Here is a 26,348-nt window from a genome sequence, read left to right as displayed (position 1 = left end):
GGATTTAGCCCCAGGAATGCAAGGGTGGTTCAACATATGCAACTCAATAAATGTGATACCTCACATCAACAGAATGAAGTACAAAAATTATATGATTATCTCAATAGATGCAGAAAAAGGATTTGGTAAAATTCTACATTCCTTCATGAAAAATCTCCCAACAAATTAGGTACAAAAGGAACATATCTCAACTTAATAAAGGCCATATATGACAAACTGACAGCTAATATCATACTGAATGAGGAAAAGTTGAATGCTTTTCCTCTAAGCTTTTTGGAACAAGACAAGAATGCCCACTTTCACAAACTCTTATTTAACACAATACTTAGACAAGAAAAAGAAACAAAGGCAATCCAAATTGGAGAAATGGAGGTCAAACTGTTCCTGTTTGCAGATAACTTGATCTTATAGATAGAAAAACCTGAAGACTTCACCAAAAAAAATCTCTTAGAACTAATAAACAAATTCAGTAAGGTTGCAGGATAGAAAATCAACATATAAAAATTAGTAGTGTTTTTATACACCAATAACAAACTAGATAAAAATGAAATCAAAAAAGCAAATTTATTTATAATAGTTAAAAAACCTTAAGAATAAATTTAACGAAGAATGTGAAAAATCTCTACAATAAAAACTACAAAATACTGATGAAATAAATTGAAGAAGACACAAACAAGTGGAAAGACATTCCATGTTCATGGATTCAAAGAATTAATATTATCAAAATGGCCATACTACCTAAGCAATCTACGAATTCAGTGCAATTTCTATGTTCACAAAAATAGAGAAAAAAATCCTAAAGTTTGTATGGAATGACAGAAAAAATATCTAAAGGAATTCTAAACAAAAGGAACAAAGCTAGTGACATCACACTTACTGGCTTCAAAATACAGTACAAAACTATATCAAAACCATATGTACTGGTATAGAAAGAGTCACATAGACCAAGGGAAAAATAGAGAACCCAGAAATAAATCCACAAACTTACAGAAAACTGATTTTGTAAAATGGGGCCAAGAACATATATTGAGAAAAGGACACTTTTCGAAAAATGGTGCTGGGAAAACTGAATACCCATATCCAGAACCAAAACAAAATTAAATTAAATTAAAATGATACCTTTTTCCACGCGTAAAAATGGACTCAAAATGGATTAAAGATTTAAATGTAATATCTGAAACTATGAAATTACTAGAGGAAAACATAGGGGAAATGCTTTAGGACATCGGTCCAGGAAAATGTTTTATGAATAAGACTTCCAAAGCACAGGCAACAAAAGTCTATATCAACCAGTGGATTCATGTCAAGTCAAAAGTTTCTGCACACCAAAGGAAGCAATCAACAGAGTGAAGAGACAACCTGAAGAATGGGGAAAAATATTTGTAAACTATTCCTCCAACAAGGGATCTAAAATATATAAGGAATTCAAATAACTCAACAGAAAGAAAGAAATCCCATTAAAAAAAAAAATGGGCAAATGATCTGAAAAGACATTTCTCAAAAAAAGAGACATACAAAGGGCCAAGAAGTGTATGAAAAAATGCACGATGTGACTAATAACCAGGGAACTGTAAATCAAAACCACAGCAAAATATTGTATTTCCCCAGATAGAATGGCTGTCAACAAAAAGACAAAAAGTAACAAGGGAACTTATGTATTGTTGGTTGGAATGTAAAGTAGTACAGCCATTATCGAAAACAATATGGAAGTTCCTCAAAAAACTGCAAATAGAACTTCCATATGATACAGCAGTTCCACTGCTGGGTATTTATCTAAAGGAAGGAAAATCAGTATATTAAGGAGACATCTGTATTCCCATGTTTGTTGCAGGACTATTTACAATAGCCAAGATATAAAATCAACCTGTTGTGTCCATCAACTGATGAATGGATAAAGAAAATATGATATGTATACACAATGGAATATTATTCATCCATACAAAACAATGCAATCTTGTCATTCACGGCAACATGGATGAACATGGAGGGCATTATGTTAGTGAAATAAGCAAGGTACAGAAAGACTAGCATCACATGTTCTCATTCATATATGGGAGCTAAAAACATTGATCTCATAGAAGTAGAGTAGAATTGTGGTTACTAGAGGCTGGACAGGGTAGAGTAGGGATAAGGAAATGTTGGTTATTGACTAGAGAATTACAGCTAGATAGAAAAAATAAGTTCCAGTGTTCTATAGCACTGAAGGATGACTGCAGTTAACAAGAATTTGTTGTATATTTTCAAACAGCTGGGAGAGAGGATTTTGAATGTTCCTATCACAAAGAAATGAAAAATGTTTGAAATAATGGGTATGCAAATTACCCCGGTTTAATCACTACGTATTGTATACATACATTAAAATATGACTCTGTACCCCATAAATATGTACAATTATTACATGTCAATTAGAAAAATTTTTTTAGCCAGGCGCAGAGGCTCACACCTGTAATCCCAGCACTTTGGGAGGCCAAGGCAGGTGGATCACCTGAGGTAAGGAGTTTGAGACCAGCCTGGCCAACATGGTGAAACCCCATCTCTACTAAAAATACCAAAAATTAGCCAGGTTTAGTGTCAGGTGCCTGTAATCCCAGCTACTCAGGAGGCTGAGACAGAAGAATCATTTGAACACAGGAGGTAGAGAAGGTTGCAGTGAGCTGAGATTGTGCCATTGCACTCCAGCCTGGGCAACAAGAGCGAAACTCTGTCTAAAAAAAATAAACAAAAATAAAAAAATTTTAAACCCTCCCAGATCTCATAGGGGAAGTGCAAAATGGTCTTTTTCACTAGACTGATCACTCCATGAAGGCCGAGGTCATGTCTTTATTTGTTGCTCTAACTCCAGGTCTTACCACAGAGCGTGGCACATAGAATGCAATACTTATATACATACCCACACACATATATACACATACATCCCCCCACATATACATATACACATACACGCACACACACATATATATATTTCATATACGTAAACTCTCCAGTCCCTAATCCCTGCTTCAGGTAGAGAATTCCTGTTTTTATCAGGCATCTGAATATGAGTCTTTCTGAAAAAAGAGTTCTGCTGTGCCACATAAATTTGACCGTCATTCACTGGACTAGATAATGCCTTAGTGCCCTTCCAGCTCTGACAGTCATCAAATTAACACCTGGTCTCATTTGTATAGGTGAAGGATCCACCGAGGACAGGTTTATAGTAATTTGTCATTTATATTATCTTGTGATATTCTTTTCCGATAGTCAAGTAATCCCAAATAGATGACAAAAATTAAATGTATTTTATTTTCAATCTTCTCTTGAGCTTCTAAACTTGGAATCTGTGTGCTTGAAGCAGTAGAGAAATCTCCAAAGAGGCTCCTGTTTGGCCCGTGTTGAACTGTTCCGCTCCAGCTCAAAGGCAGTAGCAGCAGATAACAATCAGCAATGCTTGAATTCATAGCCATTGCCACATGACTATTGCCCTAACTGGCACTAGCGTTCAGGCTGTAAAACATCTCCATCCATTTTTCTGTAATGGAATAGACAAAAAATGTTATCTTCCTAACATTGACACCAGAATTCTTCTAAGGGAGGGAATAGCCTTTGTTTGAGAAAAGTATCTTTGTCAGTGTTTGTGAGAAGAAGTTGAGGTGTTGAAAGTCAAAATATTGGCTGTCTGAAAGTTCCAGAGGCATGTGTATGTGTAGATATAGAAAGTTGTTCTATATACGACAAGGAGTGAATTTGTTGCTCCAAAGTGGGAAGTTGGAGGGATGAGAGAAGAAAGAAGAAAGAAGTGGGGAGGACCGGGCGCTGTGGCTCATGCCTATAATCCGAGCACTTTAAGAGGCTGAGGCAGGTAGATCACAAGGTCAGGAGTTCGAGCCAGCCAGGCCAATATGGTGAAACTCCGTCTCTACTAAAGATACAAAAAATTAGCTGAGCTTGGTGGTGCGCACCTGTAATCCCAGCTACTTAGGAGGCTGAGACAGGAGAATCGCTTGAACCTGGGAGGTGGAGGTTGCAGTGAGCAGAGATCACACCATTGCACTCCAGCCTGGGCACAAGGATAAGACTCTGTCTCAAAAAACAAAACAAAACAAAACAAAACAAAAAACTGGGGAGGAATGGTGGAACGGTACAAGCCAATAATACTGAGAACAACAGTGACTTACTGGTGTGATAAGTCACAGAAACACGCTCAGGAAATAAAGTGGTCAAAGCACCTTTAAAGAGCAAGGAAGCCTGCTGCTGTATTTGACATGATTTGCCCTTCTGTGAGATAAACCCCTGCTTTGCATTCTCTCCCTGTTCCATAAATGCACACGTAGGATGTTTTAAATAAATTCTACTGTTGTATCATTTTTGCACAGACTTTTTATTTGTGTGTGTTTTTTCTTTAAACTCAAAATTTCATCTTAGAAGGGCAGAGTGCAGAACAGAGACAACATCCAAGGAGATAAAAACTCAAGGAAATGGAGGAGGATGGGGAGATGAGAATGAAGCCCTTAGTGATAAAGCTTTGGACTTCTACAGGCTCTGAAGAAAGAAAATTAGGACAAAAGTTACCTGATTTTAAGGGAGCACAAAGAACTAGCTAACTTCTAGGTTGCCTGTCCTCAAAACATTTCATCATCCCCATCTGGCATAGAAATAAACTGCAATGAGATGGTACCAGGGACACTGGAGGATTTCTCTTGAGGCCACATTACTTTTCCTTAGACTGTAAGTTTGTTTGGTGCAGCTGAGAGTGTCTGATGGAGCTAAAGAGGAGGATTACTGCGCCAACCCCTCAAGCTAAAAGTTGATGGTTCTGGTCAGTCATTCCCTCAGTCCCAGGCAATGGTGCCCTGCTCTGTGCCCTGAACATCCCTTCATAGAACCTTACATGTCAAAAGGATGCCAAAAAATTCCAGGTGCAGCGCATGCTCCGAACCCCTCAACATCCACTTCATTACGAACACCGTTCAGGCCCTTGGGAAAGGCTTTCCATGTCTTTAGCCTTCTGTCCTTGAAACAAAAGGTAGACAGGTTCAAATGCTGGGAGCCTTTGTGCATTCCACCCTTATCCACACTGAGGCTGCTGCAGCTTCCAAGAGCAGAGAGCATGGCAGCTGCAAAAGGGCTTCGGTAAGAGAAAAATAAACTAATTAACTTGCCCCGTCTTTCTTCTTGGATACTATGAGTGTATGGTTCCACACAAAAAGGCCAAGTTTTCTGTTTTGTTACTTTGCTTTGCTTTCCAAATCAGGGGCTGAGATGAATTTATGCACTGGCATAGGGTTTGCAACAGTTGCACGTGAAGGCTGAGGGACACTCTGCAATCTTTTTTTTTTTTTTTTTTTTTTTTTTTTTTTTTTTTTTTGAGACGGAGTCTCGCTCTGTCGCCCAGGCTGGAGTGCAGTGGCGCAATCTCGGCTCACTGCAAGCTCCGCCCCCCGGGTTCACGCCATTCTCCTGCCTCAGCCTCCCGAGTAGCTGGGACTACAGGCGCCCGCCACTGCGCCCGGCTAATTTTTTCTATTTTTAGTAGAGACGGGGTTTCACCATGGTCTCGATCTCCTGACCTTGTGATCCGCCCGCCTCGGCCTCCCAAAGTGCTGGGATTACAGGCGTGAGCCACCGCGCCCGGCCACTCTGCAATCTTAAGCAACCGGCTTTACACTCAAGTTTGGAGGTCTACATATAACAGGCACGAAGCATGATACTGACTCCATTTCAGCAGCTAGGTGGATATTGAAGCAATGTCTTAAAATGTTTAAATGTGAAAATATTTAAAATGTTTAAAAATTCAGCCTTTTAAAGAAGGAAATTCTGGTACATGCTACCATATGGATGATCCTGGGACACTGTCTTAAGTGAAGTAAGCCAGCTGCAAAAACACAAGCACTGCGTGATTCTGCTTCCATGAGGCAATTACAGTCATCAGATCCACAGGGACGGAAATTAGAACGGTGGTTGCCAGGGGCTGGGGGAAAAGGGGAATGAGGCATTATTATTTAGTCAGTACAGAGTTTCAGTTTTGTAAGATGAAGTGTTCCGGAGATAAATGCTGGTGATGGTGGTACCACAATGTGAATACACTTAATTCCACTGAACTATATTTAAAAATGGTTAAAATGGGCCAAGCGCGGTGGCTTACACCTGTAATCCCAGCACTTTAGGAGGCTGAGGCAGGCAGATCACCTGAGGTCAGGAGTTCAAGAGCAGCCTGGCCAACGTGGCGAAACCTCACCTCTACTAAAAATACAGAAATTTAGCCAGGTGTGGTGGCAGGCACCTGTAGTCCCAGCTACTCAGGAGGGAGGCAAGAGAATCACTTGAGCCCGGGAAGCAGAGGTTGCAGTGAGACAAGATCTCGCTACTGTACTCCAGCCTGGGTACAGAGTGAGACTCTGTCTCAAAAAAAAAAAAAAAAAGAAGAAAAGAAAAATAAAATAAAGTATGGTTAAAATGATAAATTTTATATTATATATATTGCTGCAATTTTTAAATATATATATACACAAAATTAAATAAATCATATCTTAACATTCTGCTCTTAAAAACAATTCTGAATATTTGAGAAGAAATTTCTTTTTAGAAAATATATAATGGATATATATATTTTTTAGCTTTTTATTGTTTAGCTTTTTTCAGTGACTTTATATTTTTGATAAAATAGATCCACATTTTAAACACTTTGAGTAGAAATAGTTTACTTAATAGTTAATAGTTAAGTTGATTCTCAGCTTTTAAACGTTTAGACGCAGGATAAGCTGCCCTCCATCTGGCTTCTGTTCTGGGTCCTGCAGACAGAGGAGCCTCCTGCTGGTCTGATCATGGCCCTGCCTCAGGACCCAGCTGCTTCCCAGGCAGCCTGTTGTTGTTGCTCTTGATATTTATTCTGCCCAGGAAGACTTTCTGGGCATTCTCTGCCTCCTGAATGCCTAACCATACGTCAAAGTCCAGCTCTGATGTGACCTCCTCCAGGAAGCCCTCAGTCATTCCGACAGAATAAATGTGCCCGTCTGTGTCACTGCATAATATGTCTACCCCTCTATTACTACACACATTTCATGCAAATATTTGCAAAATTCAGAAAACCATATTATTTTATTTTTGTTTTAGAGACAAGGCCTCATTCTGTCATTCAGTTTGGAGTGCAGTGATGTGATCATAGCTCAATGCAGCCTCATCCTTCTGAGCTCAAGCAATCCTCACACCTCAGCCTCTTGAGTAGTTGGGACTACAGGTGTTCACCACCACACCTGACTAATTTTTTAAAATTATTTTTAGTAGATATGAGCTTTCTCTATGTTGCTCAGGCTGGTCGCAAACTCCTGGGCTCAAGCAATCCTCCTACTTTGGCCTCCCAAAGTACTGAGATTACAGGCGTGAGCCACTGCGCCCGGCCCAGAAGCTATATTCTTAGAAGTTACTGGAATGTAAGCTTTTGAAGAGAAAGTAGTATGTGGTACAGCTTTGCCAAGGTGAATAATATGGGGTGGAATAAATGTGAGTCTGAAAAACAGTCTGTTTGCAACCTGAAATGACACACTTTTGCTTAGAGGTGTGTGAGGAATGCATTGCCCAGAGCTCGTTCAGGGACTACAACCCAACGACTGGGCCTCCTCCAAGCTCTCCTGGATGGATCTTTCCACTAACCCTCTCACGAGGGAGGAATCCTGCCAGTGGCTTCCTTCCCTGCCCACATTCCTCTGTGGTCTAATAAGCGCATACCCTTTGATTCTTCTGTCGCTTTAAGGGATGAGGAGAGGGGAACGCTGAGGAAAACACCAATTCATACTGTACCTTTACAAAAGCAAAAAAGAAGAAAGAGGGAGCCATAATTACTCTCTGCCCCCAGGTCCTGACGGAGTGGCGAGTCCCTCAGACACTTTAAGTAGGCGCCACACATTGCGTAAGCTGACCTGGCGGCCTGCCTGGCCCAGATGACAGCCATATCTGATAATTTTGGCAAGGGGAGGTGGGGTGGTGAGGGGCCAGGACCCGGGAGGCAGAGAATGGGGCAAGGAAGGGGACAACAAAAGCCTAGCAGATGATGAATAAGAGGGGCATGGGAATATTGATCCAATGGCATGGCAATATTGATCCCTATTCCAATTCCTTGAGCTGGGGGCCCTTCTGCCTCGTGCCTTGCTCTGGGCTGCCTGGTGCAGCATGAGGCCGCTCGCCCATTCCCCTCATTCCCGGGCCGCAGTCTTCATGCTCTGCCTATGGAAAACTATGAATTGCCCCTTCCCCTCTTGCTAGTAGGGCAGCTCTTCCCCCTTCTGAACTGGGATTTTGAAGATTCCTGCTTGCAGGGGCGGGTGGGGGACGTGGGAGGCAAAAATGGGCAAAGGAGTCCAACACTAGCTCCTTCTCCCTCCTCTGTGCCAGACTTGTCCCCGCACGGTCACATACTTTTTCCTTGTGTCATTCTTACCAGAACCGGAAGTGGTGATTTTCTATTGCTGTTTTGCACAGAAACACAGACGCTCACAGAACACAAAAAGGCCAGCTCAGCTTTGCCCGTGAGCAGCAGAGCTGGGGTCTGAACCCAGACACATCTGGACCTCTGCAGAGGGTCCAGCGCCTGTTTAACCCTAGGTGCACAAAGGCCCTGTCGCCACACTCACCCTCCTCTCTTTCGATTTCTTGCCAGTTCTCACGTCCAAGCCTGGACTCATGCTGCCCCCTGCCCCACCCACCCTTCTCTACCTGTGGATTTCTAGGCTACCCCTCAAAGTCCAGTGCTAAGATTCTGTTCTCTGACCACTCCAGTCTCAAAGCTGCTAGCGTTTTCTATTCCCTCAGCCCTTTGTATGTCAATTATGAGATACACTACATTTTTTTAATGCTAAGATAATTTTTCCATATCTTATCCTTTCTGATATCAGAATATGAATGTGTAACATACTAATGTATGTTCCCTAAAAAGATGCTTTTAAGTCAATTGCATTTCTCACAGTTGATGGGTCATAGTAGTGAAGACGGCTGGCTGCTGTGAAAATTAGTCCTTCATGCATCTGTCTCCCTCCCACCTTGGTGAGCTTTCAGGCAGGAGCCTAAGTTTGGTCACCTTTGTGTCTCAGTAGCAGCCCAGGGTGGGAACCCTGGGCTTCTCAGTAAACGCACTTGGGAAGTAAAAATGCTTGCATGTGTTACTAACAGAAGGGTCTTATTGAATCCTTAGCTAGACCTTGTGAAGCATCTATTATTATCCCCTAAGAAGGTCATTACTTTCCCCATTACGGATGGAAATAGAGGCTCAGAGAGCTTTAGTAATTTTCCCCAGGTCACATGGCTAGGAAGCAATGGAGTTTATTTGCGCTTGCACAGTCTGAGCATGTTGGTGTTGGGAAACAAACTCTATATGATATGGAAAAAGGAAGAAAGAACACTCAAAGTAACTGTAAATTAAACAAGGCAGATTGGAGCTCAATATAAGCTTCAAAGTCCATTTCTTGACTGTAATATTCATATATGTGTATTCGATTGTCTGCACAGACAACTACAACTACAATGATTTTACAGGTATAATTACAAGTACAATGCCAGCTGGCTACATCTCATTAACAATAAAGGGACAATTATAGCCTTAATCTGGCTAATGCAGACGAAAATCCCGGCTTCTGGGGGGCAGAGGGGAAGAATTTTCTGTATCTCACTTCCAAGCCCAGAACTCTGCTTGGTTCCAAGGCAAACGTGCCAAATGTGCAGCTTTGCTTAGAATTGATGGCCCATTGGTTTGAAACTGTGCCAGGTACTGCTTCGTACTTTATATGTATTTTAATTTCCTGGTGTTTTTTGGCACTGTGTCATTTCACTAAGGGGACTCTGCCACATTTTCAAATAGTTCAATAAAGGGCAGGTCATTGTGCTGACTGGTTGGAATTCCAGGGTTCACATCTGATCCTCTCCATGCAGCCAGGGTCAGGAGAAGTAGAACAGGTATTTCAAGGTTCTTATCTCCCAGGACAGTGAAAATGGACATATAATGAACATACAATGAACAGAGCCTGTTGCAGAGGGGGAGTCAAACAACTGCTGACCAAAGCAAGAGAGCAAGCAAGAAAGAAAAAAAGAGAAGAAAGAAGGAAGGAAGGAAGGAATGAAGGAAAGAATGAAGGAACGAAGGAAGAAAGGAAGGAAGGAAAGAAGGAAGGAAGGAGAAGAAGAAAGAAAGAAAGAAAGAAAGAAAGAAAGAAAGAAAGAAAGAAAGAAAGAAAGAAAGAAAGAAAGAAAGAAAGAAAGAAAGAAAGAAAGAAAAAAGAAAAGAAAGAAAAAGAAAGAAAGAAAGAAAAGAAAGAAAGGAAAGAAAGAAAAAGAAAGAAAGAAAGAAAGAAAGAAAGAAAGAAAGAAAGAAAGAAAGAAAGAAAGAAAGAAAGAGAGAGAAAGAAAGAAAGAGAGAGCTGCCAATTTTTTATGGACCTATACCAAGATGGAATAATGACCTGGATTTCAAAGTAAGAGTCTAGCACAGTGGTTAAATGGCCCGAATTCCGGAGTCAGGACAACCTGAGTTGGAAGATTGGATCTGACTTCTCTTGTAAGAACTTGAGGGAAGTTCCTTCCTTAATCCTTGAAAGCCTCGATTGCTCCATTGGTATAAGAAGATGATGATCACAGTACCTGCCTCCAAGGTTTATTTTGAGGACTAAAATGAATCCAAAGTCCTCAAACCCTGCCTAGCTGATAGTGAGCCTTGGTAAATATGAACAATTATAACATTCTCATTTTCCTGTTTTTTTAATAGCCCTCATTTTTTTTAGAGCAGATATAGGTTCAGACCAAAAGTAAGCAGCAAATACAGAGATTCCCATATACTGCCTGTCACAACACATGTACAACCTTTCCCATGATTAACATCCCCCACCAGAGAGGACATCTGTTGTAACTGATGAGCCTACATTGTGACATCATTATCCCCCAGAGTCCACAGTTTACATTAAGATTCACTCTTAGTGTTGTACATTCTGTGGGGTTTGACAAATGAATGATGGCATGTATTCACGATTACAGTATCATACAGGATATTTTAACTGCCCTGAAAATTCTCCATGTTCCTCCAACTTATTCCTCCCCTACCCCATCTGTGGAAACCTCTGATCCTTTTACTGTCCCTATATTTTTTCCTTTTCCAGAATTTCATTGAGCTGGAATCATATAGTATGCAGCCTCTTCAGACTGGCTTCTTTCATTTAGTAAGAGGTGTTTAAGGTTCCTGCATATCTTTTTATGACTTGATAGCTCATTTCTTTTTAGTATTGAATAACATTCTGTTGTCTGGATGTTCCACAGCTTATTTATTCATTAACCTACTGAAGAACATCTTGGTTGATTCCAAGATTTGGCAATTATAAATAAAGTTGCTATAAACATCCTTATGTGGGTTCCTCTGTGGACATAAGTTTTCAACTCATTTGGGTAAATACCAAGGATTGTAATTGCTGAATCACATGGTAAGAGTGTGTTTAATTTAATAAGAAATGGTCCCATTTTCTTCCAAAGTGGGTGCACCTTCTTGCATTCCCATCAGCCATGAATGAGAGCTCCTACTGCGCCACATCCTTGCCAGCATTTGGTATTGCCAGTGTTTTGGATTGTGGCCATTCTAATAGGTGTGTAGTGGCATCTCATTGTTGTTTTAATTAGCAATTCCATAATGACATACAATGTTGAGTCGTTTTTTATTGATTTTTATTATCCTATAAGGTTTCTGTAGGAATGAGATGAGCCGATAGAAAAGAGATTAGCACAGTGCTTGGTCCAAAATAATTGTTTAGTAACCTGGAGGTTTAAAATAGGAAGCATCATTATTGACCTGGAATATTGGGGTATCTTTTTCTCAGTTTGATGGATGTAGGGTCCATTTGGTGCCCATGATTACCTCCTACTCAATTACTATTCTTCTCCTTTTTTTTTTTTAAGATGGAGTCTCACTCTGTTGCCCAGGCTGGAGTGCAGTGGCATGATCTCCTCTCACAGCAACCTCTGCCTTCTGGGTTCAAGCAATTTTCCTTCCTCAGTGTCCTGAGTACCTGGGATTACAGGCACCCACCACCATGCCCAGCTAATTTTTAATAGATATGGGGTTTCACCATGTTGACCAGGCTGGTCTTGAATTCCTGACCTCAAGTGATGCATCCACCTCGGCCTCCCAAACTCCTGTGATTACAGTCGTGAGCCACCATGCCTGGCCTCAGTTATTACTCTTGCTAGATACCCTTTACATACCCCAATCATCGCACTCACCAGATTACATAAGGTTTTTAAATCTGTCTCCTCTACTTTAGAGGAGCTCCTTGAGGACAGAGCTTTATCTTCCTCGTGGGTCCACCCCTGGCAACTGGCACAGGGTAGGGTATCCAGCAGCTGTCAGGTATAGTTTTTAAGCCAAACTGACAATCTCGTATGAACTCTCCTGTGCTGGACTTTGGCCCAGTGTATGGACTTGAGTTTAGAAAAAGTGAGACACGGAAAGTATCATGTGACCTGCAGAACTGGTCACTCTCCCCTTGAATATCATCTGTACCTTCCATGGCCTCTGCTACTGCTTATCATTTGATGACAAATTAGAGTGAGCTCCTGTCTTCCCTATTGAAATGTGAGCACCTTGAGAGGTAGAGAATTATCCCCGTGTCCCTGTGCAGAGCAGGGTTGACGGACTCCTGCAGCATTAAGTGAACGAGTAAGGCCCTGACTGGTCTGTGTGCTCGCCCTGAGCCTGAGTCTATACCTCTGCTTAGCCAAAAACCCAGAAAATCTAGACCTGGCTAGAGAGGGCCAGCCCCTGAAGCAAGCTCAGACTCCCTTTCTCTGAGACATTAAACATAATGGAACACTAACTCCAACACGACTCCTGAGTCTGGGTAGGGTTCATTGTAGCTCTGCAGTGGTGACAGTGCCAGGGGGTTTATGGTTGATGGCAGATGTCAGGGATGCCTCTTTTGACCTCCTTTCTCATCTGCAGCCACAATGACTAGGTATGGAAATGAATACTAGAGGGTATTAAAATAAGAGTTTTTCCTGTATGCCCTGAAAATCCAGGTCCAGAGCCTCCTTCCTCCTTCCAGAACCACTCACTACTCCTCCCTCAACGAAATATAATAAAATGGGATGGGGGTGTGGGGAGAAGTGATGTCAGCAGGATGGTGAAGTAGAAGGTACCAGGCCTTGTATTCTACAAAAACAATGATTCAATAACTATCCACAAATAAAAGTAGTTATGGGAGAGCTCTGAAGCCCAGTTAAGAAGCTGTAGCAACACAGTGGAGGCAAAAAAAGAAAAATGAAACAAACAAACAAAAGAATCCTGAGGATTAGTAAATAGAAAAGCGTAGGAAAAACAGTTGCATTGTAGAAAAACTATTTAGAGAGCCAGAAGATGCTAGAAGCTCTGGCCACTGAGGACCACAGCAGCCTAGATGGCTGCACAGACTATGACAGCCTTTGTGAGCAAGAACCCCTGCAATCTTTACCAACATGGGCTCCACTTGCCAGAGTTGCTTAGAGCTCACATTCCTGAGCCTCCTAAGCTAGATATACCATGACCCCAGCTGAGACTGCCTAGTATCCACCAGAGCTGGTGCTGCTACAACCTCCTCACAGCTAGCACCACTGGGCACACACCAGACCCAGCACTACTGCAACCCCATCAAACCCAGTGTTGCCGTGCACTCACTAGACCTGGCTCTGCTGTACACCCACTAATCCAGAGCTTCCACTAGACCCAGCACACCTATGCATCCTGAGACCTGATACCCTGACATTCTCCCGGAGCTAATGCCTATGCATACTCTGCCCACTTGATACCCTTGTACCCATATTCAAGTGGAGGGCTTTCATCCGAAACCAGTCTATAAAGCCTGGAAGAAGTGACTGCTTCTTGAAACGAGCAAACACCAATGCAGGGCTGTATGGATCACAAAAAGTCAGGGACATGTGAAACCTTCGAAAGAACAAAATTAATTCCCGGGAACCAATTCCAGATAAATGGTCTATTAATCGTCTGACAAAAAAAGAAAAAAATAATAATCAAAATAATTGTTTAAAGAAGTTCAGAGAGCTGCAAAAGAAGTAGATAGAAAACTCATTGAAATCAGGAAAACATATATGAACAAAACTAGCAGTTTGACAAAAAGATAAAAATCATAAAAAAGAACCAAACAAATTCTGGATCTGAAGAATACAATGATTGACATGAAAAATGCAGTATGGAGCTTCAACTACAGATTTGTTTGAGCACAAGAAAGAATTAGTGATCTCAAAGACAGGTGATTTGGAAATTATTTAGTCAGAGAAGCAAAAAGGGGAAAAAGAAATAAAAAAGAGTGAAGAAAACTTAGACTTATGAGACGCCATCAAGCAAATGAATATGTGCATTTTGGAAGCTACAGAAAGTTAAAAGAAAAAGAAAAGAAAAAAAAAGTTTATTTAAAGAAATAATGACTCTACAAAGGACAAAAACTCATCCTTTTTTATGGCTGCATAGTATTCCATGGTGTATATGTGCCACATTTTCTTAATCCAGTCTGTCACTGATGGACATTTGGGTTGATTCCAAGTCTTTGCTATTGTGAATAGTGCCGCAATAAACATACGTGTGCATGTGTCTTTATAGCAGCATGATTTATAATTCTTTGGGTATATACCCAGTAATGGGATGGCTGGGTCATATGGTACTTCTAGGAAACCATCATTCTCAGCAAACAATCGCAAGAACAGAAAACCAAACACTACATGTTCTCACTCATAGGTGGGAACTGAACAATGAGATCACTTGGACTCGGGAAGGGGAACATCACACACCGGGGCATATCACGGGGGAGGGGGGGGAGGGATTGCATTGGGAGTTATACCTGATGTAAATGACGAGTTGATGGGTGCTGAGGAGTTGACGGATGCAGCACACCAACATGGCACAAGTACACATATGTAACAAACCGGCACATTTTGCACATGTACCCTAGAACTTAAACTATAATAAAAAAAAAAAGAAAAAAAGAAATAATGATTGAGGTTGTTTCCAAGATGGCCGAATAGGAACAGCTCTGGTCTGCACCTCCCAGCAAGATCAAAGCAGAAGATGAGTGATTTCTCCAGTTCCAACTGAGGTGCCTGGTTCATCTCACTGGTACTGGTTGGACAATGGGCACAGCCCATGGAGGGCGAGTCCAAGCAGGGCGGGGTGTCACCTCACCCAGGAAGTGCAAGGAGTCAGGGGACTTCCCTTTCCTAGCCAAGGAAAGTTGTGAGTGACTGTACCTGGGGGAGCGATACACTGTTGCCCAAATACTGCACTTTTCCCGTGGTCTTTGCAATCAGCAAACCAGGAGATTCCATCCTGTGCCTGGCTCGGCAGGTCCCATGCCCACAGAGCCTTGCTGGCTGCTAGCGCAGCAGTCTGAGGTGGACCTGGGACACTGGAGCTTGGTGGGGGGAGGGGCATCCACCATTGCTGAGGCTTCAGTAGGTGGTTCTATGCTCACAGTATAAACAAAGTGGCAGGGAAGCTCGAACTGGGCAGAGCCTACCACAGCTCAGCAAGGCCTAGATTCCACCTCTGGGAGCAGGGCATAGCTAAATAAAAGGCAACAGGCAGCTTCTGCAGACTTAAACGTCACTGCCTGACAGCTCTGAAGAGAGCAGTGGTTCTCCCAGCACAGCGTTCGAGCTCCAATAATAGACAGACTGCCTCCTCAAGTGGGTCCCTGACCCCCGTGTAGCCTGACTGGGGAACAGCTCCCTTTAGTGCCAACAGAAACCTCATACAGGCAGGTGCCCCTCTGGGATGAAGCTTCTAGAAGAAGGATCAGGCTGCAATATTTGCTGTTTGTTCTGCAGCCTCCGCTGTTGATACCCAAGCAAACAGGGTCTGGAGTGGACCTCCAGCAAACTCTGACAGACCTGCAGCTGAGGGGCCTGTCTGTTAGAAGGAAAACTAACAAATAGAAAGGAGTAGCATCAGCATCAACAAAAAGGACATCCACACCAAAACCCATCTGTAGGTCACCAACATCGAAGGCCAAAGGTAGATAAAACCACAAAGATGGGGAGAAATCAGAGCAGAAAGGCTGAAAATTCCAAAAATCAGAACTCTTCTTCTCCAAGGAACAAACTCCTTGCCAGCAAGGGAACAAAACTGGAAGGAGAATGAGTTTGACGAGTTGACAGAAGTAGGCTTCATAAGGTCAACAATAACAAACTTCTCTGAGCTAACGGACCATGTTGTAACCCATCGCAAGGAAGCTAAAAGCCTTGAAAAGGGGTTAGAGGAATGGCTAACTAGAACAAACAATGTAGAGAAGAGCTTAAATGACATGATGGAGCTGAAAACCACAGTACGAGAACTGTGTGAAGCATACACAAGATTCAATAGCCAATTTGATCAAGCAAAAGAAAGGATAGTGACTGAAGATCAAATTATTGAAATAAAGTGAGAAGACAAGATTAGAGAAAAAAGAGTGAAAAGAAATCAACAAAGCCTCCAAGAATTATGGGATTATGTGAAAAGACCAAATTTATGTCTGATTGGTGTACCTGAAAGTGACAGGAAGAATGGAACCAAGTTAGAAAACACTTTTCAGGATATTATCCAGGAGAACTTCCCCAACCTAGCAAGGCAGGCCAACATTCGAATTCAGGAAATACACAGAACACTACAAAGATACTCCTCAAGAAGAGCAACTCCAAGACACATAATTGTCAGATTCACAAAGATTGAATTGAAGGAAAAAAGGTTAAGGGCAACCAGAGAGAAAGGCCAGGTCACCTACAAAGGGAAACCCATCAGACTAACAGTGGATCTCTCGGCAGAAACTCTACAAGCCAGAAGATAGTGAGGGCCAATATTCAACATTCTTAAAGAAAAGAATTTTCAACGCAGAATTTCATATCCAGCCAAACTAAGCTTCATAAGTGAAGGAGAAATAAAATCCTTTACAGACAAGCAAATGCTGAGAGATTTTGTCACCACCAGGTCTGCCTTACAAGAGCTCCTGAAGGAAGCACTAATCATGGAAAGGAACAACCAGTACCAGCCACTACAAAAACATGCCAAATTGTAAAGGCCATTAATGCTATGAAGAAACTGCATCAGTTAAAGGGTGAAAAAACCAGCTAACATCATAATGACAGGATCAATTTCATACATAACAATATCAGCCTTAAATATAAATGGGCTAAATGCCCCAATTAAAAGACACAGACTGGCAAATTGAATAGAGTCAGGACGCATTGGGGTGCTGTATTCAGGAGACACATCTCACATGCAAAGACACACATAGGCTCAAAATAAAGGGATAGAGGAAGATCTACCAAGCAAATGGAAAACAAAAAAAGGCAGGGGTTGCAATCCTAGTCTCTGATAAAACAAACTTTAAATCAACAAAGATCAAAAGAGACAAAGAAGGTCATTATATAATGATAAAGGGATCAATTCAACAAGAAGTGCTAACTATCCTAAACATATATGCACCCAATACAGGAGCACCCAGATTCATAAAGCAAGTTCTTAGAGACCTACAAAGAGACTTAGCCTCCCACACAATAATAATGGGAGACTTTAACCCCCCACTGTCAATAATAGACAGATCAATGAGACAGAAAATTAACAAGGATATCCAGGACTTGAACTCAGCTCTGGAACAAGCAGACCTAATAAACATCTACAGAACTCTCCAACCCAAATCAACAGAATATACATTCTTCTCAGCACCACATGGCACTTATTGTAAAATTGACCACACAATTGGAAGTAAAACACTCCTCAGCAAATGTAAAAGAACAGAAATCACAACAAACTGTTTCTCAGACCACAGTGCAATCAAGTTAGAGTTCAGGATTAAGAAACTCACTCAAAACCGCAGAACTACATGGAAACTGAACAGCCTGCTCCTGAATGACTACTGGGTAAATAATGAAATGAAGGCAGAAACACAGATGGTTCTTTGAAACCAATGAGAACAAAGACACAATGTACCAGAATCTCTGGAACACATTTAAAGCAGTGTGTAGAGAGAAATTTATAGCACTAAATGCTCACAAGAGAAAGCAGGAAAGATCTAAAATCGACACCCTAACATCACAATTAAAAGTACTAGAGAAGCAAGAGCAAACAAATTCAAAAGCTAACAGAAGACAAGAAATAATTAAGATGAGAGCAGAACTGAAGGAGATAGAGATACAAAAAAAAAAAAACCTTAAAAAAATCAATGAATCCAGGAGCTGGTTTTTTGAAAACATCAACAAAATAGACCACTAAGAAGACTAATAAAGAAGAAAAGAGAGAAGAATCAAATAGACGCAACAAAAAAATGACAAAGGGAATAGCACCACTGATCCCACAGAAATGCAAACTACCACCAGAGAATACTGTAAACACATCCATGCAAATAAATTAGAAAATCTAAAAGAAATGGATAAATTCCTGGACACATACACTCTTCCAAGACTAAACTAGGAAGAAGTTGAATCTCTAAATAGACCAATAACAGGTTCTGAAATTGAGGCAATAATTAATAGCCTACCAACCAAAAAAAGTCCAGGACCAGAAGGATTCACAGCTGAATTTGGAGGTACAAAGAGGAGCTGGTACCATTCCTTCTGAAACCATTCCAATGAATGGAGAAAGAGAGAATCATCCCTAACTCATTTTATGAGGCCAGCATCATTCTGATACCAAAGCCTGGCAGAGACACAACAAAACAAGAGAATTTTAGGCCAATATCCCTCATGAACATTGATGTGAAAATCCTCAATAAAATACTGGCAAACCAAATCCAGCAGCACATCAAAAAGCTTGTCCACTACGACCAAGCTGGCTTCATCCTTGGAATGCAAAGATGGTTCGACATACACAAATCAATAAACATAATCCATCACATAAACAGGACCAGTGACAAAAACCACACAATTATCTCAACAAATGCAGAAAATGCCTTCAACAAAATTCAACAGCCTTTCATGCTAAAAACTCTCAGTAAACTAGGTATCGATGGAACATATCTCAAAATAATAAGAGTGATTTAGGACAAACCCACAGCCAATATCATACTGAATGGGCAAAAACTGGAAGAATTCCTTTTGAAAACTGGCACAAGACAGGGATGCCCTCTCTCACCACTCCTATTCAACACAGTATTGGAAGTTCTAGCCAGGGCAATCAGGCAAGAGAAAGAAATACAGGGTGTTCAATTAGGGAAAGAGGAAGTCAAATTGTCTCTGTTTGCAGATGACATGATTGTATATTTAGAAATCCCCATTGTCTCATCCCAAAATCTCCTTAAGCTGATAAGCAGCTTCAGCAAAGTATCAGGATACAAAATCAATGTGCAAAAATCACAAACATTCCTATACACCAAGAACAGACAGCCAAATCATGAGTGAACTCCCATTCACAATTACTACAAAGAGAATAAAATAACTAGGAAGCCAACTTACAAGGGATGTGAAGGACCTCTTCAAGGAGAACTACAAACCACTGCTTAACGAAATAAAAGAGGACACAAACAAATGAAAGAACATTCCATGCTCATGGGTAAGAAGAATCAATATTGTGAAAATGGCCATACTGCCCAAGGTAATTTGTAGATTCAATGCCATCCCCATCGAGCTACCAATGACTTTCTTCACAGAATTAGAAAAAACTACTTGAAATTTTATATGGAACCAAAAAAGAGCCCACATAGCCAAGGTAATCCTAAACAAAAAGAACAAAGCTGGAGGCATCATGCTACCTGACTTCAAACTATGCTACAAGGCTACAGTAACCAAAACAGCATGGTACTGGTACCAAAACAGATATATAGACCAATGGAACAGAACAGAGCCCTCAGAAATAATACCACACATCTACAATGATCTGATCTTTGACAAATCTGACAAAAACAAGCAATGGGGAAAGGATTCCCTATTTAATAAATAGTGCTGGGAAAACTGGCTAGCCGTATGTAGACAGCTAAAACTGAATCCTTTCCTTACACCTTATACAAAAGTTAATTCAAGATGGACTAAAGACTTAAATGTAAGACGTAAAACCATAAAAACCCTGGAAGAAAACCTAGGTAATACCATTCAGGACATAGGCATGAGCAAAGAATTCATGATTAAAACACCAAAAGCAACGGCAACAAAAGCCAAAATTGACAAATGGGATCTAATTAAACTAAAGAACTTCTGCACAGCAAAAGAAACTATCATCAGAGTGAACAGGCAACCTACAGAATGGGAGAAAATTTTTTCAATCTATCCATCTGACAAAGGGCTAATATCCAGAATCTACAAATAACTTAAACAAATTTACAGGAAAAAACAACCCCATCAAAAAGTGGGCAAAGAATATGAACAGACACTTCTCAAAAGAAGACATTTATGCAGCCAACAAGCATATGAAAAAATGCTCATCATCACTGATCATCAGAGAAATGCAAATCAAAACCACAATGAGATATCATCTCACGCCCAGTTAGAATGGCGATCATTAAAAAGTCAGGAAACAACAAATGCTGGAGAGGGTGTGGAGAAATAGGAACGCTTTTACACTGTTGGTGGGAGTGTGAATTATTTCAACCATTGTGGAAGACAATGTGGTGATTCCTCAAGGATCTAGAACTAGAAATACCATTTGACCCAGCCATCCCATTACTGGGTATATACCCAAATGATTGTAAATCATGCCACTATAAAGACACATGCACATGTATGTTTATTGTGGCAATATTCACAACAGCAAAGGCTTGGAACCAACCCAAATGTCCATCAATAATAGACTGGATAAAGAAAATGTGGCACATATACACCATAGAATACTATGCAACCATAAAAAAGGATGAGTTCATGTCCTTTGTAGGGACATGGATGAAGCTGGAAACCATCATTCTCAGCAAAATATCACAAGGACTGAAAACGAAACACTGCATGTTCTCACTCATAAGTGGGAGTTCAACAAGGAAAACACATGGACACAGGAGGGGAGCATTACACACCGGGGCCTGTTGGGGGGTGGGGAGCTGGGGCAAGGATAGCCTTAGGAGAAATACCTAATGTAAATGACGAGTTAATGGGTGCAGCAAACCAACCTGGCACATCTATACCTATATAACAAACCTGCACGTTGTGCATATGTACCCTAGAACTTAAAGTATAATAATTCAAAAAGATTATTGAAAAAGAAAAAAGTAAAACAACTGTGGATTACAAGAGTCTTAGAACAGTCATGGTTAAAAACACAATTCACAAGGAAATTTGCTTACTTCTGTGGCATACAACAATTTTACATAATAATCATAATTACTACTACAAGCATATACTAAGACATATTAGAATCACAGGAATCTCATGCAATCCTGGAATACACACTAATAACACATTTGTATGAATGTAATCCAAATAAGTTTAAACCCCATTTCATATTTGACAATACTATCAGCCTGAAGTACAAAAGAGATGCATTCAGCTTTGTTATAGTAAAATTATTTTATTTGACAATGATTTTATTATATCAAACAAGCCAAATGTGTCTCTATTTTTTTTTTTTTTTTTTTGGAACGGAGTCTCGCTGTGTCGCCCATGCTGGAGTGCAATGGCGCAATCTCAGCTCACTGAAAGCTCCGCCTCCTGGGTTTACGCCATTCTCCTGCCTCAGCCTCCCGAGTAGCTGGGACTACAGGCGCCCGCCACCTCACCGGCTAGTTTTTTGTATTTTTTAGTAGAGATGGGGTTTCACCGTGTTAGCCAGGATGGTCTCGATCTCCTGACCTCGTGATCCGCCCGTCTCGGCCTCCCAAAGTGCTGGGATTACAGGCTTGAAAATGTGTCTCTTTTGGACTTCAAGGGAACCTAATATCAAAAACTAATGAGGACCAAAGTTAGTGTTTGATGTTGGAAAGTTTGTCAAATATAAAAAGCTTAAAACACTTGATTCCACAAAATAGAATCACAGGTTATTGTAAAATAAGTCATTCATTTAGCCCAAGTGATAACTCAAAGATTTTTTTTAAAGGCAAAAATTTTCATTCTTTGAGAGAGGAGACTTAATTTCCCAAACAATAAGCCCTAATAATAAAGACAGCATGAGGCCAATTAAATCTGTTTCTCAAAATTTTATAAACAAAATCTATTAAAGTTTAATCATCTTGGTCATAAGACATAATTTTCATAAATCTTTTAAAAATCTTTACAATTATTTATTAAGAAGTGGGTTAATGCTCCAAGAAAACCTTGTTAATCTGACACAAGGGGCCAAATGTTGGTTTTGTACCAGTGTGCCTTTGAAATTAAAAGTCCATTTATTTAAAAACGGAAAGAAAATGACTAAAAAATTTCTAAATCTGGGGAAAGAAATAGACATCTACATTCAAGAAGCCTGGAGGACCATAAATAGATTGAAAATAAAAAGTTTTATACCAAGACACACTGTAATTAAATTTTCAAAACCCAAAGATGATCAGAATTGTTAAAGCCACAAGAGAAAAGTAACTCATCACATATAAGGGAACCCCTAAATGATTGTCAGTAAATTTCTCACTAGAAACCTTGCAGTTCAAGACCGTGAAATGATATACCTAAAGTATTAAAAGAAAAAAAAAAAAGCTAACAACCAAGAGTACTATATACCAAAAAAAACCACCCTTTCAAAATGAAGGAAAGATAAAGTCTTTCCTAGGAAAACAAAAACTAAGGAAGTTGGTCACTACTAGATCTGTCTTACAAAATGACATGCCTAAGGGGATTCTTCAAATTGGAAGAAAACACACCAAACAACAATAGCAAATTATTTAATTAATTAATTTATTTTTAAGATGGAGTCTCACTCTGTTGCCCAAGCTGGAGTGCACTGGCATGATCTTGTCTCACTGCAACCTTCACCTCCTGGGTTCAAGTAATTCTCCTGCCTCAACTTCCCGAATAGCTGGGATTACAGGCGCCCACCACTACACCCTGCTAATTTTTGTATTTTTACTAGAGACAGGGTTTCATCATGTTAAGCAGGCTGATCTCAATCTCCCGACCTCAGGTGATCCTCCTGCCTCAGCCTGTCAAAGTGCTGGGATTACAGGCATAAGCCATTGTGCCCAGCCCCAGAGCATCTGAAAGCACAAATCTTACTGGTAAAAGTAAATATACAGGCCAGGTGCTCACGCCTGTAATCCCAGCACTCTGGGAGCTGAGACGGGCGGATCATGAGGTCAGGAGATGGAGATCATCCTGGCTAACATGGTGAAACCCCGTCTCTACTAAAAAATATACAAAAATTAGCCAGGCATGGTAGTGGGTGCCTGTAATCGCAGCTACTCAGGAGGCTGAGGCAGGAGAATGGCGTGAACCCGGGAGGCGGAGCTTGCAGTGAACCAAGACTGCGCCACTGCACTCCAGCCTGGGCAACAGAGTGAGACTCCATCTCCAAAAAAAAAAAAAGAAGTAAATATACAGAGTAATGCATAATAATATAACACTTTAATAGTGGTGCATAAATTATAGTCAACTAATATAAAAGTAAAAAATATTTAGAATAAGCATAACTGCAAATATTTGTTAGTGGATTCATAACATTAAAAGAAGTAAATGTTGGCCAGGCATGGTGGCTCATGCCTGTAATCCCAGCACTTTGGGAGGCCAAGGTGGGCGGATCACCTGAGTCAGGAGTTCAAGACCAGCCTGGCCAACATGGTGAAACTCCCCCTCTACTAAAAAATAAACAAAAATTAGCCAGCCATAGTAGTGGGTGCCTGTAATCCCAGCTACTCGGGAGGCTGAGGCAGGAGAATCAATTGAACCCAGGAGACAAGTGTTGCAGTGAGCCGAGATCATGCCACTGCACTCTAGCCTGGGCAACAGAGCAAGACTCCATCTCAAAAAATAAAAAAAAGAAGAAGAAGAAGTAAATGCTGGCTTTAAGAATACAAAATATGTGTGGGGAGGAGTAAAAGTGTAAAGTTTTTGTATATGATTAAAATTAAAGTATTATTAACTTAAAGTAGATGGCTATAACTACAATTTAGTTAATGCAAGCCTTGTGCTATCACAAAGAAACAATTATAATAGATATACAAAAGGTAAACAAAAGGCAAATCACTCCAAAAAATAACAAATAATAAAGGAAGACAGTAAGACAGAAAAGAAGAATAAAACAATTTTAAAAAGACAAAAAACAATTAGCAAAATGGCAACGGTAAGTCTTTATTAATGATGTTAAATGTAAATGGATTAAACTTCCCATTGGAAAGACATAGAGTTGCTAAGTGGATTTAACACACAGACACACACACACACACACACACACACGAGATCTAGCAGTATGCTGTCTATAAGAGACTCAGTTTAGATTTAAGGACACACACAGCCTGAAAATGAAGGGATGGAAAAATATATCCATGCAAATGGTAGCCAAAAAGAAAGCAAGGGTGACTATATTTAAGTGAGATAAAATAGACTTCGAGTCAAAAACTGTCACAAGAGACAAAAAGGGACACTATGTAATAATAAAAGGGTCAATCCACCAGGAAGAAACAATTATAAATAGATGTGCACCCAACACCAGAGCACTAAAATATGTAATCAAACTATTGATATATCTGAAGGAAGAAATTGACAGCAATACAATAATAGTAGGAGACTTCACTACATAACTTGCAATCATAGCCAGAACAACCAGATATAAGATCAATAAAGAAACTGACTTGAACAACTTTATAGTTTGAATGGATCTAACAGACATATACTAAACTTTCCATCAAAAAGCAAAGAATACATCTTCCCCAGTGCACCTAAATGTTCTCTAGGATAGATCATATTTTAGGTCACAAAATAACTCTTAACAAATGTAAGAAGATCAAAATTATACCAAGTATCTTTTCTGATCACAATGAAATAAAACTAAAAATGAATAACAATAAGAAACTGGGAAAATTTACAAATACATTGAAACTAAACAAACCAATTGAACAACCATTGGGTCAAAAAAATACAAAGGGAACGTTAAAATATGCAGAGACAAACAAAACTGAAGGAATAGCATACCAAAACTGATGGGATACAGTAAAAGCAGTAGTAAAGGGACATTCATAGTGACAAATGCCTACATTTAAAAAAGAAGAAAGATTGCAAATAAACAAATTAATTTTACACCTCCCGGAACCAGAAAAAGAACAAAACAAGTCCCATATTTGCAGAAAGAAGGTAATGGTAACAATGAGAGTAGAAATAAATAAAAGAGGGAATAAAAAACAGTAGAAAAGAAATCGAGGAAACAAGATTTGGTTTCTTGAAAAGACAAACAAATTTGACAAACTCCATAGCTAAACTAACTTAGAAAAAGAGAAAGAAGTCTCAAGTAAATAAAATAAAAAATGAGAGACACTACAGCAGATGAGTCAGAAATAAAAAGGATCATAAACGATCATTATGAACAATTAACAAATTGGATAACTTGGAAGAAATAGATAAATTCCTAGAAATATGCAACCTACCAAGACTGAATTAAGAAGAACAGACACATTTTACCGATGAGATTGAATCAATAATTAAAACCTTCCCAACAAAGAAAAGCCCAGGATTAGATGGCTTAATGGGTAAATTCTGCCAAATATTTAAAGAAGAATTAGTACCAATTCTTGAAACTTTTTCAAATAATTGAATAAGAGAAAGCACTTCTAAACTCATGTTTAGGCCAGGGTCACCCTGATGTCAAAACTTAGCAAAAACACCACAAGAAAAAAAAAAAACTACAGGGCAATATCCCTAATTAACATAAATATAAAAATCCCCAATAAAATACTAACAAACCAAATTCAAAAGCACATTGAAAGGATCATACACCATGACCAAGTAGGATTTATCCCTGAGATGGAAGGATGGTTCAACATATCAAATCAATCAGTGTAATATACCACATTACCACAACGAAAGATAAAACCACATGATTATCTCAAAAGATTCAGATGTTGTTTACAATATTTTACATCCATTTATTATTTAAAACTCTCAAAAAAAAAAAAAAAAAAAAAGGAACGAAGAAACTTACTTCAACATAACAAAGACCATATATGAAAACCCCACAGCTAACATAATAATAGTCAGGGAAAATTTGAAAGTTTTTTCTCTCAGATATGAAGCAAAGCAAGGATGATCAATCTTACCACTTCTATTCAACATGGTACTGGAAGTTCTAGGCAGAACAATCAGACAAGAAAAAGAAATAAAAGCTATCAAAATTGAAAAGAAATAAGTAAAACTGTCTTCTCTTAAAGGTGACATGATCATATATGTAGAAAATCCTAAAGACTCCATACAAAATATTATTAAAACTAATAAACAAATACAGTAAATCTGCAGTATAAAAAATCAACTTGCAAAAATCAGTGGCATTTCTATATGCTAAT

Source organism: Chlorocebus sabaeus, chromosome 23 (genome assembly GCF_047675955.1).
Source record: "Chlorocebus sabaeus isolate Y175 chromosome 23, mChlSab1.0.hap1, whole genome shotgun sequence".
Lineage (NCBI taxonomy): Eukaryota > Metazoa > Chordata > Mammalia > Primates > Cercopithecidae > Chlorocebus > Chlorocebus sabaeus.
Note: the sequence above shows the minus strand (reverse complement) of the source record.